This window comes from Xiphophorus hellerii, chromosome 11 (assembly GCF_003331165.1).
Source record: "Xiphophorus hellerii strain 12219 chromosome 11, Xiphophorus_hellerii-4.1, whole genome shotgun sequence".
In the NCBI taxonomy this organism is placed as follows: domain Eukaryota; kingdom Metazoa; phylum Chordata; class Actinopteri; order Cyprinodontiformes; family Poeciliidae; genus Xiphophorus; species Xiphophorus hellerii.
Window position 1 is genome coordinate 11115759 of NC_045682.1, and position 15364 is coordinate 11131122.

Sequence of the window (15364 nt, forward strand, 5' to 3'; positions counted from 1 at the left end):
GGAGGGAAATCCAACGAGTGTGTGTGACGTCACGGTGTTTGGTGATTCTTTGCTCGGGAGCCTCCGATCCAGAACCTGTCAGCACCTACCGCCAAGCCTCGGCAACTCAGCTTAGTTTCTCCTAACTTCTTCTCATTTACATAGAAGTATTATTTAATTTTACTGTTTTTATTTTAATAAATTATTATAACTTTGAAACAGTGTCTATTGCAATTCACTCTAAATTTCCCCTCTCGCTGCTCCTCTTTTTATTCAGACTTGGGAAACCCTAGTTACAGAAGTTAACAGCTGCAAGAAAAAGCAAATTAAAGTAAGATAAATGAGTACATATGAAAATAAGAAATTTAAAATCTAACAAATAGCTAAAAATGCAATTTATACCAGGTGAGTCTTTCCTCCCCTACAATGTGGACCGGTACCAGTACTGGACTGATTCTGAGCCTTCAAATGATTTTAACATAAACTTAGAATTTGATGTAAAAATAATGTTTGTTTTAGCCACAAAATGATTATGCTCAGCAGCAAACAACAAATCACCAACTACAGCATAGAGCAGCTCATCCATGTAGCAGCTATGTAGCCTGACGTAAAAACATTTTGCTAGACAATGTCAAACATTGAGAAGTTTAAGTTATTTTTATCAAACCTTATCAAACACGGAGTTTTGAAGCCAAAAATACCTGAGAAATATACAGAGCCAACCATGAGAATCAACTCGTTTAAAGTTTAAACTCAGGTTCACGCAAGCACAAAACCCTATAAATGTTGGGCTGTTGAACTGGACCATTCAAGCTAATTTTCTGTTAGCAGCTTTACAAATCTTTTACATGACATTACCAAGACACATTAAAACAAACCTTTATCTTGGCTTTTTTCTATTCTTCCTTTCTTTTCTCCCTTCCTGAAGGATAAGTCCTTTGTGGAGACATTGTTTTGCTGACTTGTCTTCTGACCGGAGCTTTTCACGTTTGGATGAGGCTCATGTTACCAGCGAAGCGTGCGGTACCTGCCGCGGCCACCAGGGGCCGCCAAGAGCATATTGTTTCTTTCTATCAATAAAGAAATAATTTCTACATACATTATCAAATATATATTATTGTAAAAACAAACCACTTAATAGTGACATTGTGTGGTTTTGATATTATGACAGAAATTATTACAAAGAAAAATAAATAAAATCAGCTCCACTGAGGGGGCCCCCTAGTGGCCCTGGGGCCCTTAGTGGCTGCTTAGTTTGCTATGCCTTGTGCCGGCTCTGGCAATGAAAGCAGGAAAATTAATTTGTGGTGAATCTTGCATTTTCCTTCAAGTACAAATCCATTTTATTTCATTTGAAAAGATTTTAATCAGAGTAAAACTGGTTAATATAATTTGAAAGAAAACTCAATCTCATTTTACTTTAAAGACAAAAATATCGCAAATATTTTTTTCCAGATTTAAAAAAAACCCCCACTCAATTCTGTACATTCTAGTTTTGATTTTAAAAACTTTTAAAATAAACCCCACTAACTCTCTCTATTGTACAGAATAATACAAATCAATCCCTCAAGTCCAATCATGTGAGAATGTTCTGGAAGGGAGTCCATGTCCGGTCAAACTCTGTTAATGAATGAAATAGTCAGTGGGCCCCCAAGCCTCTTCATCTATCAGCATCAGTACTGGCACTCCTCAGGGCTGTGTGCTGAGCCCTCTGCTCTTCACGTTGTACACACACAACATACAGTTTGACATAAACTGTATGTTAATAGAATAACATACAGTTTATCATTATTGTTTTTTGATACAGAATATGCAAAAAAAAAACAAGAAAGCATCTCTGATGGAAAATGTGTCATGGTTGCACATCTCCAAGTATCCAAATGATCACATTTAACAAATACAACAATTTTCAGCTTTATAGACATGAAACCTGTCAGGTCTAAATACCTATTAAACAAAACACAGGAAAGACAAGAGAGTTAGATTCTTTGTTTCTCGCGAGGAGAGCAGACAGAGATGTGCTTTCAGTTACAAATCTCCAACCGCTCTGAAACACATCTGTCTGTTCCTCTCTTTTTATTGCTCTTCAGGAACCCTGCCACACGGGGCGCTGCAACTCTAAAAGGATGGAGGGGCACATCGTTGCAGCGCTAATGACATTCACTAGTCTAGACACATGTTATCTATACTCTAGATCCCTTTTGCTCCAAGCACGGCGTTGAATCGGACACATTGTATAGCCTCAAAGCAACGGCTTTGTATCACAAAGAAACACAGAGCAGAGTTTATTGTCAGGCTTGTAAAACTCTGCTGGGAGCATTTAACACCTCCATTTCCCAGGGAGTCCTGCTGAGAGTATCTATCACCTCTCTCTCTCAAGGAAGCCTTAGGAAAGAATCAGAATTATTTAACACACAGAAGTATTACTTATACTAAGAATAAAGAGTAAAAGCATATATGGCAAACAATGTCTAAATGTAACTACAAGACTACATAATACAACGAATATTTGATAATACTAGTAACACAATTTACCCAACAAAACCCCTCCAGTCTTTCATTCTAGTTTTAAACCAAATCAGTTCTATAGTGAACCTCAACATAGAACATGTATGGAAAATACTTCTACTGCTTTTCACCTGTGTGACGCCTCAAGTGGTGAATTAAACTCACCTTGTGACGAAAACTTTCTCCACAGGTCACACATGAAAATGGTTTTTCATCAGTGTGAATCATCATGTGCAGAGTTAAATGCTGTTTTTGACTAAAACTTTTTCCACAATTCACACATGAAAACGGCTTTTCACCAGTGTGAATCATCATGTGCTGAGTTAAACTAAGTTTTCGACTAAAACTTTTTCCACAGTTCACACATGAAAACGGCTTTTCACCTGTGTGAATCATCATATGCAGAGTTAAATGCTGTTTTCGACTAAAACCTTTTCCACAATTCACACATGAAAATGGCTTTTCACCAGTGTGAATCATCATGTGCCGAGTTAAATCCTGTTTTTGACTAAAACTTTTTCCACATGTCACACATGAAAACGGCTTTTCACCAGTGTGAATCATCATGTGCAGAGTTAAATGCTGTTTTTCACTAAAACCTTTTCCACAATTCACACATGAAAATGGCTTTTCACCAGTGTGAGTCATCATGTGCCGAGTTAAATGATGTTTGTGACTAAAACCTTTTCCACAATTCACACATGAAAATGGCTTTTCACCTGTGTGAGTCATCATGTGCTGAGTTAAATGCTTTTTTTGACTAAAACTTTTTCCACAATTCACACATGAAAACGGCTTTTCACCAGTGTGAGTCATCATGTGCTGAGTTAAAACCTGTTTTTGACAAAAACTTTTTCCACAGGTCACACATGAAAACGGCTTTTCACCAGTGTGAATCATCATGTGCTCAGTTAAACTAAGTTTTCGACTAAAACTTTTTCCACAGTTCACACATGAAAACGGCTTTTCACCTGTGTGAATCATCATGTGCTGAGTTAAACTAAGTTTTTGACAAAAACTTTTTCCACATTTCACACATGAAAACGGCTTTTCACCAGTGTGAGTCATCATGTGCTGAGTTAAAACCTGTTTTTGACAAAAACTTTTTCCACATTTCACACATGAAAACGGCTTTTCAACAGTGTGAATCATCATGTGCAGAGTTAAATGCTGTTTTCGACTAAAACCTTTTCCACAATTCACACATGAAAATGGCTTTTCACCAGTGTGAATCATCATGTGCCGAGTTAAATCCTGTTTTTGACTAAAACTTTTTCCACATGTCACACATGAAAACGGCTTTTCACCAGTGTGAATCATCATGTGCAGAGTTAAATGCTGTTTTTGACTAAAACCTTTTCCACAATTCACACATGAAAATGGCTTTTCACCAGTGTGAGTCATCATGTGCCGAGTTAAATGATGTTTGTGACTAAAACCTTTTCCACAATTCACACATGAAAATGGCTTTTCACCTGTGTGAGTCATCATGTGCTGAGTTAAATGCTGTTTTTGACTAAAACTTTTTCCACAATTCACACATGAAAACGGCTTTTCACCAGTGTGAGTCATCATGTGCTGAGTTAAAACCTGTTTTTGACAAAAACTTTTTCCACAGGTCACACATGAAAACGGCTTTTCACCAGTGTGAATCATCATGTGCTCAGTTAAACTAAGTTTTCGACTAAAACTTTTTCCACAGTTCACACATGAAAACGGCTTTTCACCTGTGTGAATCATCATGTGCTGAGTTAAACTAAGTTTTTGACAAAAACTTTTTCCACATTTCACACATGAAAACGGCTTTTCACCAGTGTGAGTCATCATGTGCCGAGTTAAATGATGTTTGTGACTAAAACCTTTTCCACAATTCACACATGAAAATGGCTTTTCACCTGTGTGAGTCATCATGTGCTGAGTTAAATGCTGTTTTTGACTAAAACTTTTTCCACAATTCACACATGAAAACGGCTTTTCACCAGTGTGAGTCATCATGTGCTGAGTTAAAACCTGTTTTTGACAAAAACTTTTTCCACAGGTCACACATGAAAACGGCTTTTCACCAGTGTGAATCATCATGTGCTGAGTTAAACTAAGTTTTTGACAAAAACTTTTTCCACATTTCACACATGAAAACGGCTTTTCAACAGTGTGAATCATCATGTGAGCATCAAAATCAGATTTGAAAGTCAAACGCTTTTTACAGATGACACATGAGAAAGGTTTTCTTCTTTCCTGATTTTGGTTCTTAGCTTCCTGGAAGATGACTTGGTTCCTGTTTGGTTCTGATTCAATTTGGTCTGTTTGCTCATCAACAGGAACCAACATGCAGGTATCAGTCTCCTGTTTTAATTCAATCTGTTCTTCAGCCTGACTGCAGTAAACTTCTTTCTCTTCCACTTTTATCTGATGATCTTCTGGCTCTTCCTGTTCTTGTTTCACCTGCACAGGTTCTAACTCCTCCTGGTCCAGAGTGGATCTCCTCTCCTGGTTATAAACGTTACACTTCAGGGAATCTGGAGAAGAAAACAGAGAAAAAGAGTAATTGTTAACTTTACTGAAGTAAATCGTTTAAGGCAGAAATGAACAAAAATCCATTTGAAAATTCAAGAGCGTAGACAGAGATATAGATGAATCGACATATCCAGCTGACATTTGGAGAATTCTCAAATGAACGGATTTTAAACAAATACTATAAATTATATTCAAATTTCATTTTAGTCCACATTTTTAAAAGCCCTGAGGAACTCCATCCAATCATTCGACTCATGAGCCGATGCACCGCGGTGCTTCATTTGCTCTACTGCGACATCAACTGGACAATATATGTAAAATAGGCAACGTAAAAACAACATGAAGCTTTACAATGAATAAACAAGTTTAAAATCTTTGTGATTCTGATACATAAATTCTGATTAATCTGGTTGTATGAAACAATGGCTGGATCCAAAAGAAAACTAGAAACAAATAGAAAAGAGGGTTGTGATTGGCTTGTTACTCGCTATGTCACCAGGGACAACGATTTATTACTAAAAAATAAAAACTTTAACTGCTCAGGTTTAGGTGAGTTCTCTGTCTTACCCGCTTCATTACTCAACACATCACTAATGTAAAGTTTGATCTTTGTTATTTGCTTGTCAAACTGGAAAAAATAAACTATAAAAGCAATTTTCAAGTTTTTTGGACATTGAACTTCTTTTATTAATGTAACTGTTTGGTGTATTAGTTGAAAAATGTGTTTACATGAAGTAGCTGTAAATTCCCACCCATATTGGGCCCATGAATGCACCTTTGCCCATAGTCATTGTGCCCCTTTTCCCCATAGACTATAAATAAACGCCTCATGGACCGCTCTTGCCTATTGTTACTGAAGAGATTTAAGGCGGCCATCTTGGAGCGGTCGACCGTTCCACTCAGCTTTATGTTTAACAGACTCAATGACGTATCAGCGCATTTATCAATCATAACTCGCTAAATACTAAACAGATATTCACAATTTTTCTGTAAACCTTATTAAAAGGTTAGCAACATTTACAAGGAAATGATTTTTAAAGTATTTTTGAATGACTGATATAAGGTTGAGCATATTTAACTATTCTTAGTGGGGAAAACAGAATAGAGTCAGAATAGAATGTGTTGATATTTCTGTATTATGATTATTTTACAAAGCACACAACCAGTCATAATTTTTGTAATATGTTATTTAGTAATATCAATACATATTTATATAAATATACAAACACAAAATAATACAATCAGAGAGAAATAAAGATGCTTAAATAATTATTAATGCTGAATAATATGCACTAAACTACACATATTTATATGGACATGCGTATATACATAATATCTATATAGGTTTTATTCATGTTTTCCAGCCGAGGAGGAGCTTAAGAGAGATTCAGCAGCTGAGATTCATCAGTGCAGTGAATCCGTCTCTCCTTAAAGACATTCCCCACTTCTTCCTCACATGGTCTTTATGAAACCTTCAAAACAAAAACAGGAGCTATTTTACTTTAGACAGAGTGAAAGAATTTCATATAAATAAGAGTCTTTGCCACCTTGTGTGGAATAATCTAAATCAATGTTAGGGAATATTTAAAACTTTTTAAGATTTACAAAATCTCGGTTAGCCTTCATAGCGGGGCTGAACCCCGGTATTACACTAAGCTGATAGCTAATATTAGCTGTTGTTTTGTCAGTGGACATAAATACAGTATAGTAATATTCTAATCACAAAATATAAACTGTAATATGTCCATCTTACTTGTCAAACGTTATCCCCCGAGATCTCGCGTCTTTAGTCTGTCGATCTGAACACAAATATCTGGCAGTGCTGAGGCATCTTCTGCTGTTTTGGTTTAGCCAAGTAGGAGGGACGACCGCTCCAAGATGGCCGCCGTATTTCCTACGCCAGAGCAGCCATGCGGGGTCTACTCATTATATTATGTCTATGCTTTTCCCCACCTTCACTTCCGGTTCACAGCATTGTCGGGCTTATTAGTGCAGATAGGCACCGAGTGTGGCAGCCAAGCTATGAGTGTTGTTGTGTGCAGTTGGATGTCTGTCGGATGAGCGCTGGCGCCGCAGGATCATCAATATATGTGCTGCTGGTAGGATAAATGGATTTTTGATGTGTCACTTGTGGCTGGTTTTGTGTAACGTCAGTGTTGCTTTTTATATTGTTGCTACTAGGCCTGTCACGATAACAAATTTTGCTGAACGATTAATCGTCTCAAAAATTATTGCGATAAACGATAATATTGTTTGAAGACCATTTTACACTGATTTAATGGAAATGACGTAATAATGCATGCGATTTTCTGCCAAAGATAGATACACTTTATTTTCAAAAGAACACTAAACACTGGAACTGATGAACAAAACAAAACAACCAAAACCATAAATAACATGGATTCTCAGTCTCCATTAATAAAAAATCTACTTGAACAAAAATTAAACAACATAAAGCCAAAGTGGAAATAAATACTGCATTCAACCAAAAGAGTGCAGATTATAAAGTCTGTATATCATGTTGCCCTATAGTAATAATTAGATTTAAATAGAGAAGATGGGCACATCGACTACCCGATGCAATAGTTCACACTACACAATCCCCCCCCCTCTCCATACGACAATTTTAGAACGTTGATCGTTCTCTAAGATTGTCGCTTGCGATTTCGTAACCGATCATCCTGTAGTGTGTGGTGTGTGCTACTAATTTGGTTTGCAGTTGTTTTAAGTCTCAGACTGCTCCTAGTGTTTGTTCTGGGTTGCTGTGCTTCATTGGGTTTTAAATTAGAATAATAAAGTCTATTTTTAATATTATAAAAGTATGTATAAATAAAATATATTTTGTATACTACTTCTGTTTCATAATTTTAAGCCAGACTTGCCTGGGTACTTTTAATAGGGAGAGCCTAGGCCACTTGATATTATTTGAAACTCCATGTCGTCTGTCACGATCCGGGTTTTCTCATGTGTTACACCTACGTATGAAACATCACCTCAATGCAGCAGTGGCTTGTTGATTGGACTTTTATATGAGGTTTAGTTTGACAGATAATAACACCTCTATTATTGTTTCATGCAGTTTGCATTGCAAGGCTTTACTAACTTATATATGCACGTTCCAATTAGTAATTACCTGAGATCATTGGATGAAGCTGAAGTTGGTTTCCGATTCCAGCTTCTGATTCAGGAAATGGCTAAAGGGCGAGTCCACTTAATTTTTCACTACCTTCCACATCTTTAATAGACTCTAGTTTAAAAACTACAACAGCTAGACTCTTCTGACCTGGACTGGGTTAATCTGCTCTCACAGCAGAATATTTATAACCATGTTTCTGATTTGTGAAACTTCAATAAAGGTTGATTTCACCACTTTTTAATCTCTGTTATAGTATAACTGCTACAATTCCAAAACTACCATAACACCTAAACTCTTGAAACCTGGACAAGATTATTTTCAACTAACAGCAGAATATTTAAAACCATCTTTGTGATTTGTGAAACTTTTATCCGATTTGTGGAACTTCAATAAAATGCCATTTTTACCCATCTTTGCATCCAGCTCATATTAAAACTGCTCTAATGACAAAACTACAACAACTACGTATTTCAAACTTGGACTAGATTATTCTTCTCTAATAGCAGAATATTTTAATTCATGTTTGGGATTTGTGAAACTTCACTAAAGTTTAGATTACTATTCACACTTGTTCCATGCAGTTTTTTAAAATTCCAATTCAATTCTAATTCAAAACCACTTAATTAATCCTAATGGGAAATTAAATGTTGGTGTTACTCATGAATTCTTCCAAGAGTTATTGTAGATGGAGATGGTTGTTGGAAGGAAAGATCTTCTGCAGCCGTCTGTTACATAAAGTTTCACAAATCAGAAAAAAGTTTCACAAATCCCAAACATGGATTTAAATATTCTGCTATTAGAGCAGAATAATCCAGTCCAGGTTTTGAAGAGTGTAGTTCTTGCAGTTTTTAAACCAGAGTCTATTAAAGATGCGAAAGGAAGTGAAAAATTAGGTGGAATCGGAAACCAACTTCAGCTTCGTGTAGTTAAAGGAGGAAAAGCCATAAAAAAGGTTTTTGGCTCCATTTTCTCTCTACATCAATAAGCCATTTTCACAGCGTAATTGTGATTCCTGCGTTCATTTACCGGTTAACAAAACATTTATACGGGAAAAGAACATTTACTAAAATGATCCTCATACAGAAAGGTGCAGACATTTAGACCTTAACCTGCATCCAAACGCTGGTGGTTCCTACCTATTCGGTGTAAGATTATCTGGGGCCTCCGGGAGAAATCCAGCAGTCTGCGATGATCATCCATCTCTTCCTCCGACTTGACGATGATTTCTTTAAACTCTGTGAATGTTTCTTCAGCAGCAGTTAACGGCTCGTTGATAAACTCGTTTAGAGAAACAGTCGAACATTCAACCAAACAGACCATGCGCCATTTTCTTTGTCTTCTTCTTCTTCTTCTTTGGGATTTTATGACTGTCGTTCATTCATGTCATTGCATTACCGCCACCTTGTGGATCTTACGATCATCACATCTAAAGATTTCTCATACAGTGCCAGTTCTCTTTGAAAGACGTAAAATCTTTTCTTCCCCTTTATCTAAATAAAACAAATACAATATTAGTATTCCAGTTTTCCACAAATCCAAAGTTAATATTGTCTTCTGATTCGTATCTCCTACATCCCGCAACATGTTTCACAGTTTCTTCACTCCACCAGATCAGAACCTTTCCTATAGTTTCCGTATATCCACAATGATCGCTGCTGCTTTGTTCGGAGTTCTTCTTCTTCTTCTTCTTCTTCTTCGTGTGAGAGGAGGGTGAGTGGAGAGCGGAAGAAGAGTGAAAGAGAGAGCGAGTGTGTACTTTTCTATCTTTGTTTGTCTTACTGTTTTTCACTAGGTGTTTTGTTTTTCATTTGTTTAATTGTGTTTTTGTGTTAGTTGGTCACGTTTTAGGGGGGTTTTTCGTTTAGTTTAGGTGTGGCCGTCGGGCGTGCCTGGCTTGCCGGCGTCTGACGGCAACAATGGTGGGTGTTGTCGGTGGTGGGTCTTTCTCCACGCTGACACGGAAGAACGGTATCAAGGTGGGTGCTGGTTCTCCGTGCAGCGTGGAGGAAGTTTGTTTGGCTGTAGGGGAAATGATTGGACACGGGAATATAAGGTCGGCGGCACGAATGAATGGAGCGGTGGTATTGTTTGTTGCAAAAGTGGAACATGCACAACAGGTGGTGGAAAAAGGTGTGTCGGTGAATGGGTTATTTTTACAAGTTACACCGCTCACGCTACCAGCCACTAAGATAATGTTGTCAAATATACCCCCTTTTATCAGCGATGAGTTCTTGATAAAAGAATTGTCGAGGCACGGCAAAGTGGTGTCACCGATCAAAAAAATCCCTTCCGGGTGTAAATCACCGCTACTGAAACATGTTGTTTCTCATCGGAGACACTTATTCATGATTTTGAATAAAAAAGATGAGGAAATGAATTTGCGGTTTCACGTTAGAGTGGATGATTTTGATTATGTGCTGTTTGCAACATCAGGTCAGATGAAATGTTTTGGATGTGGACAGGAGGGCCACGTAATAAAAATGTGCCCGGATAAGGCAGAGTCGGCCAGGCCGGATTCAGCAAAGCAGCAACCCGCTGCTGCTGAGCAGAGTGGGGGAACAGGCAGCGAGGTTGTTGTGGAGGGGGAACTTGCTGCTGCTGCAGCAGCGGAGAAACCAGCTGCTGCTGAAGCGGCGGGGGAACCCGACGCCGCGGTGGGGGATTTGGGGGCAGCGGAGGAGGTGGTGGTGGAAGCCACTGTTGAGGGGTCAATAGAGGATAGTAGTAGGAGTGTGTATGCGGCAGAAGATGAGAGCACGGTGGTGTGTGGAGGTGGGACAATTGGTGATGCAGGTGAGAGTGTAGAGGGGGGAGGAGGTGATGTACAAGAAGAGCAAGAGGGAGTGCAGGATGATGTGGAGCATCTAGTGTGTGGAGACAAGGGGGAGAGAGGGGAAGTGCAGGCGCATGAACAGGTTGAAGGAAAATATAGTGAAAAGTCAGTTAAAGGAGGTGGAGAAGAGAAGGATATGGGTGGGGCGGAGAAGGAGATGGATTTAGAGGTTTGTTATCCCGCAAAGAGGCGAAGCAAAAGGAGAAATGTGGTTACTGCTGAACAGGCTAGTAAGCAAGCTAGTAAGTTAGCTGTAGAAAGGAAAGAGGTGTCGGAGAGCAGTGATGAAGAGAGCTGGTTTTCCGACACCAGTGAGGTTTCAATGTCACAAGCAAGCAAAGACCCAAGGTACCCGGTAGAATTATTCAAGACCTTTTTAAAACAAACAAAAGGATTAAAAGGAATAAAACTTGAAAGCTATTTCCCTGATCTAAAAATATTTTATTTCTCTGCGAGGCATTATGTAAAACACAAAGAGGTGTCAGGTTTTACAAATACAGAGGTTTTTAGGTTAAAGAAAATAATGACCAAAGCCAGAAAACAGTTTTAATGATACACAGTAACTTTTTAATATTTTTATTTTTTTTAAATTGTTTTTGGCATGTTGTCTTTAGCCTTTTACCCATCATGGATTCTTTTAAGATAGCATCTTTGAATCTTAACGGGGCGCGGGAGGCAAAAAAAAAGGGCATTAGTGTATCAAATGTTGAATCAAAAAAGAATAGATGTCATTTTCTTGCAAGAAACGCACAGCGATCTTTTGATCGAAACAGACTGGAGAAGAGAGTGGAGGGGGGAGGTGATTCTGAGTCACGGCACCTCCAAGAATGCAGGAGTGGGCTTTGTTTTTTCTAAAGCTTTTATCCCACTTTCTATTGAAACTGAGCACGTTATACAAGGGAGGTGTCTCTTAGTAAAGATGAAGTTTGATTTTTTTAACATGGTTTTTATTAACATCTATGCTCCAATCGTCAATGCAGAGAAGAAACGTTTTTATGAAAAAATTGGGGAAAGATTGGAAAATTGTGAGACTGAAGATTATGTTTTTATAGGTGGGGATTTTAATTGCACAGAAAACGAGTTTTTAGATCGTAATCACGCAGAGCCGCACCCGGCAGCCCAACATGTCTTGAAGCAGCTGGTCTCGTCTCATAGCCTGGTGGATGTATGGAGGAGGATGCATGCAGGCTTAAGGCAGTATACATGGTCCCACATCAAGGAAGGTAAAATCTCTTTAGCTCGTTTAGATCGTTTTTATTGTTTTAAGCATCATTTTAATGTGTTTAAAACATGCCAGATCGTACCTGTGCCCTTCACAGACCATTCGTTACTTTTAGGAAGTGTTTTTATTAGAAACATTTTACCGAGAAGTGCGTATTGGCATTTTAATTCTGCATTGATATACGATCAGAGTTTTAAAGAGGTTTTAACTTATTTTTGGACCGGTTTTAGAGAAACAAAGGCTGATTTTAGTTCAATCAAACAGTGGTGGGACTATGGGAAGGTCCAGATTAGACTGCTGAGTCAGCAGCACACTGTCAATGTCACTCGTGACATCACTGAATCTATCAGAGATCTGGAGATGAGTATAGTGGATTTGGAGCGACTTAGTGACACCACAGGAAATCGAGAGTATTTTGAAGCTCTCAAATCAAAAAGGCTAACTTTAGCCAACCTGCTGGAGAGTAAGGTACAAGGCGCGTTGGTCAGGTCCCGGATGCAGAACATCACAGAGATGGATGCTCCCTCTGGCTTTTTCTTTGGTCTAGAGAGGAAACAAGGTCAGAGGAAGATGATCCACTCATTGCTGTCGGACACGGGGCAGCACCTGAGCGAACCGGGGCAGATAAGGAGGAGGGCTGTGGAGTTCTATCATTCTCTGTTCCGGAGCGAATATGATGAGAGTGAGAGAATGAAGGAGGAGTTCTGCGAAGACCTACCTCAGATCTATAAGGAGATCAGTACCGATCTGGAGCGCCCGCTGGGCATACAAGAGCTCCACACAGCCCTCCAGAGCATGCAGGGCCAGAAGTCCCCGGGCGTTGATGGGCTAACAGTCGAGTTTTTCAAGGCCTACTGGGACCTTCTGGCCCAAGACATGCTCGAACTGTACAACGAGAGTCTAGCCACCGGTTCGCTCCCCACATCCTGTCGCAGGGCGGTCATCACCCTGCTGCCAAAGAAGGGCGATCTGCAGGAAATAAAAAACTGGCGCCCCGTGTCCCTCCTCTGCACGGATTACAAAATCCTTTCGAAGGCTCTGGCCACGAGACTAGGGAAAGCCATGGAGCAAGTCATCCACCGGGACCAGACCTACTGCGTCCCCGGCAGGTCCATGGTGGACAATGTCTATCTAATTCGGGACATTTTGGAAGTCTCCAGTTCATTGGGTTTACAGACAGGCTTGATTTCATTAGATCAAGAAAAGGCGTTTGACCGCGTCGAACACGACTTCCTCTGGAAAGTAATGAGGAGGTTTGGGTTCGGCGAGGGTTTTATCGCCAAGATCCAGGTGATGTACAGTGACATTGAGGGTGTGCTGAAGATCAACGGTAGCCTGTGTGCCCCTTTTAGAGTGTGTAGAGGCGTCCGACAGGGCTGTGCGCTCTCGGGGATGCTCTACGCACTCTCCCTGGAACCCCTTCTCTTGAAAATACGCTCAGAAATTCATGGTCTGGTTTTACCTGGTTTTAACAACAAGTTGATTTTATCCGCCTATGCTGACGATGTTGTTGTTTTTATTAAAGATCAACATGATGTCAACATTTTAATCGAGATAATAGAAAAATTCTCCGTCTTGTCTGCTGCGAAGGTGAACTGGGGAAAGACCGTAGCTTTGGCCGTGGGCGAGTGGCCCGGTGGGCTACCAGTTCTCCCTCAAAGACTCCAGTGGCAGAGAGACGGTTTTAAATATCTTGGTGTTTTTTTAGGTGGAAAGGATACTGTAAAAAGAAACTGGGAAGACTTGGAACAAAAAATACAGAATAAACTGGCAAAATGGAAATGGTTGCATAAACAAATGTCATATCGAGGAAGAGTGCTGGTTCTGAATAATTTGGTGGCGTCACAATTGTGGCACAAGCTTGCTGTTTTAGATCCTCCATCAGGACTACTAGTAAAAATACAGTCAGAGATGGTCAATTTCTTCTGGAACAACCATCACTGGGTGCCGCAGTCCGTTTTGTTTTTATCCAGAGAGGAGGGGGGCCAGGGCCTTGTCCACCTGGCCAGTAGAGCCGCTGTTTTCCGGTTGCAGTTTCTGCAAAAGTATCTAACAGGATCCCCTGTGTGGAGGGATGTGGCCAGCTGCATTCTGAGACGTGTAAATTTTCTAGGGCTGGATGCTGCTCTGTTTTTAACAAATTTTAGCCTTTTAAAGTTAAAGGGAATTCCTCAATTTTATCAAAGCGTTTTTAGATCGTGTGCATTTTTTAAATTGCACAGACCAGATAAGAATAACTCTCTGTATTGGCTTTTAGAAGAACCTTTGATCTGTGGAGCAAGATTGGATGTCAGCGATAACGCCGTTCCGGGTTTTTCTGAAGTGTTGTCTGAGTCCAGAACGGTAACTCTCCGGCAACTGATCCAGGCGTCCGGACCGGACTTTGATAATGCCCAGGAGGTTGCCTCGGTCATTGGAATACGGTCCGTCAGATTGACGAGGCGCTTCTTGGAGAGGGTGAAAAATCGGTTGACCGCCGAGGAGAGGAGGCTCCTACAATGGTACGAGAAGGAGGAGTGCCTGCCGGATTCCACTGACCCGTTCCCTGAAATGTTTCTAGACCCGGATTTTGAGGAGGACAGTGGTCCCCTACTGCAGAGCACAGACTCGAAGATGGACCTGTGTAAAACAGGTCCAAAAATACTGTATAGATACTGTACAAAACTCTTAAACAAAAGGACCCTCCAAAAAAGAGAAGTGAGTGTGTGGGACAGCAAGTTCGGAGGACAGAAAACTCACTGGAGAACCTTGTACAAGCCTCCAATCAAGAAAAGGACTGGTGACCTTCAGTGGAGGATCCTTCACGGAGCCATTGCCACCAATTCTTTTTTATCTGTCATCAGTCCTGGGGTTTTAAACGAGTGTCCTTTTTGCAAGATGTCCGAGAGTGTTTTTCATGTTTTTATAGATTGTGCACGGCTAACTAGTTTTTTTAATCTTTTATCGACTTTTTTTAGTTTTTTTCATATGGTTTTTTCTAATGCTGTCTTTATCAACGGAGTACATCATAGTAAAACCACTAGTTTTAAATCCCGGATTTTAAATTATTTAATTTCCGAAGCCAAAATGGCTATTTATATTACTCGACGGGACAGAATGCAGGCTGGACCTCAATTTGATGCTGCGACTCTGTGGAAGGTCAACGTCAAAGCCAGGTTGAGGTTAGAGTTTT

At 39.8% G+C, this 15364-nt stretch overlaps 1 protein-coding gene and 1 long non-coding RNA gene across 3 annotated transcripts in view; one reads left to right on the forward strand and one right to left on the reverse strand.

Moving 5' to 3' along the window:
• The window catches only part of ppp3ca (protein phosphatase 3, catalytic subunit, alpha isozyme), a 205037-nt gene that overhangs the window by 23988 nt on the left and 165685 nt on the right, over positions 1-15364 (forward strand). The window lies entirely within an intron of this gene.
• On the reverse strand, positions 6363-9369 carry LOC116728591 (uncharacterized). Its single transcript, XR_004341002.1, has 2 exons — positions 9274-9369; positions 6363-6473 (listed from the first exon to the last, which is right to left on the reverse strand). It is a non-coding gene; the product is annotated as an uncharacterized LOC116728591 (long non-coding RNA).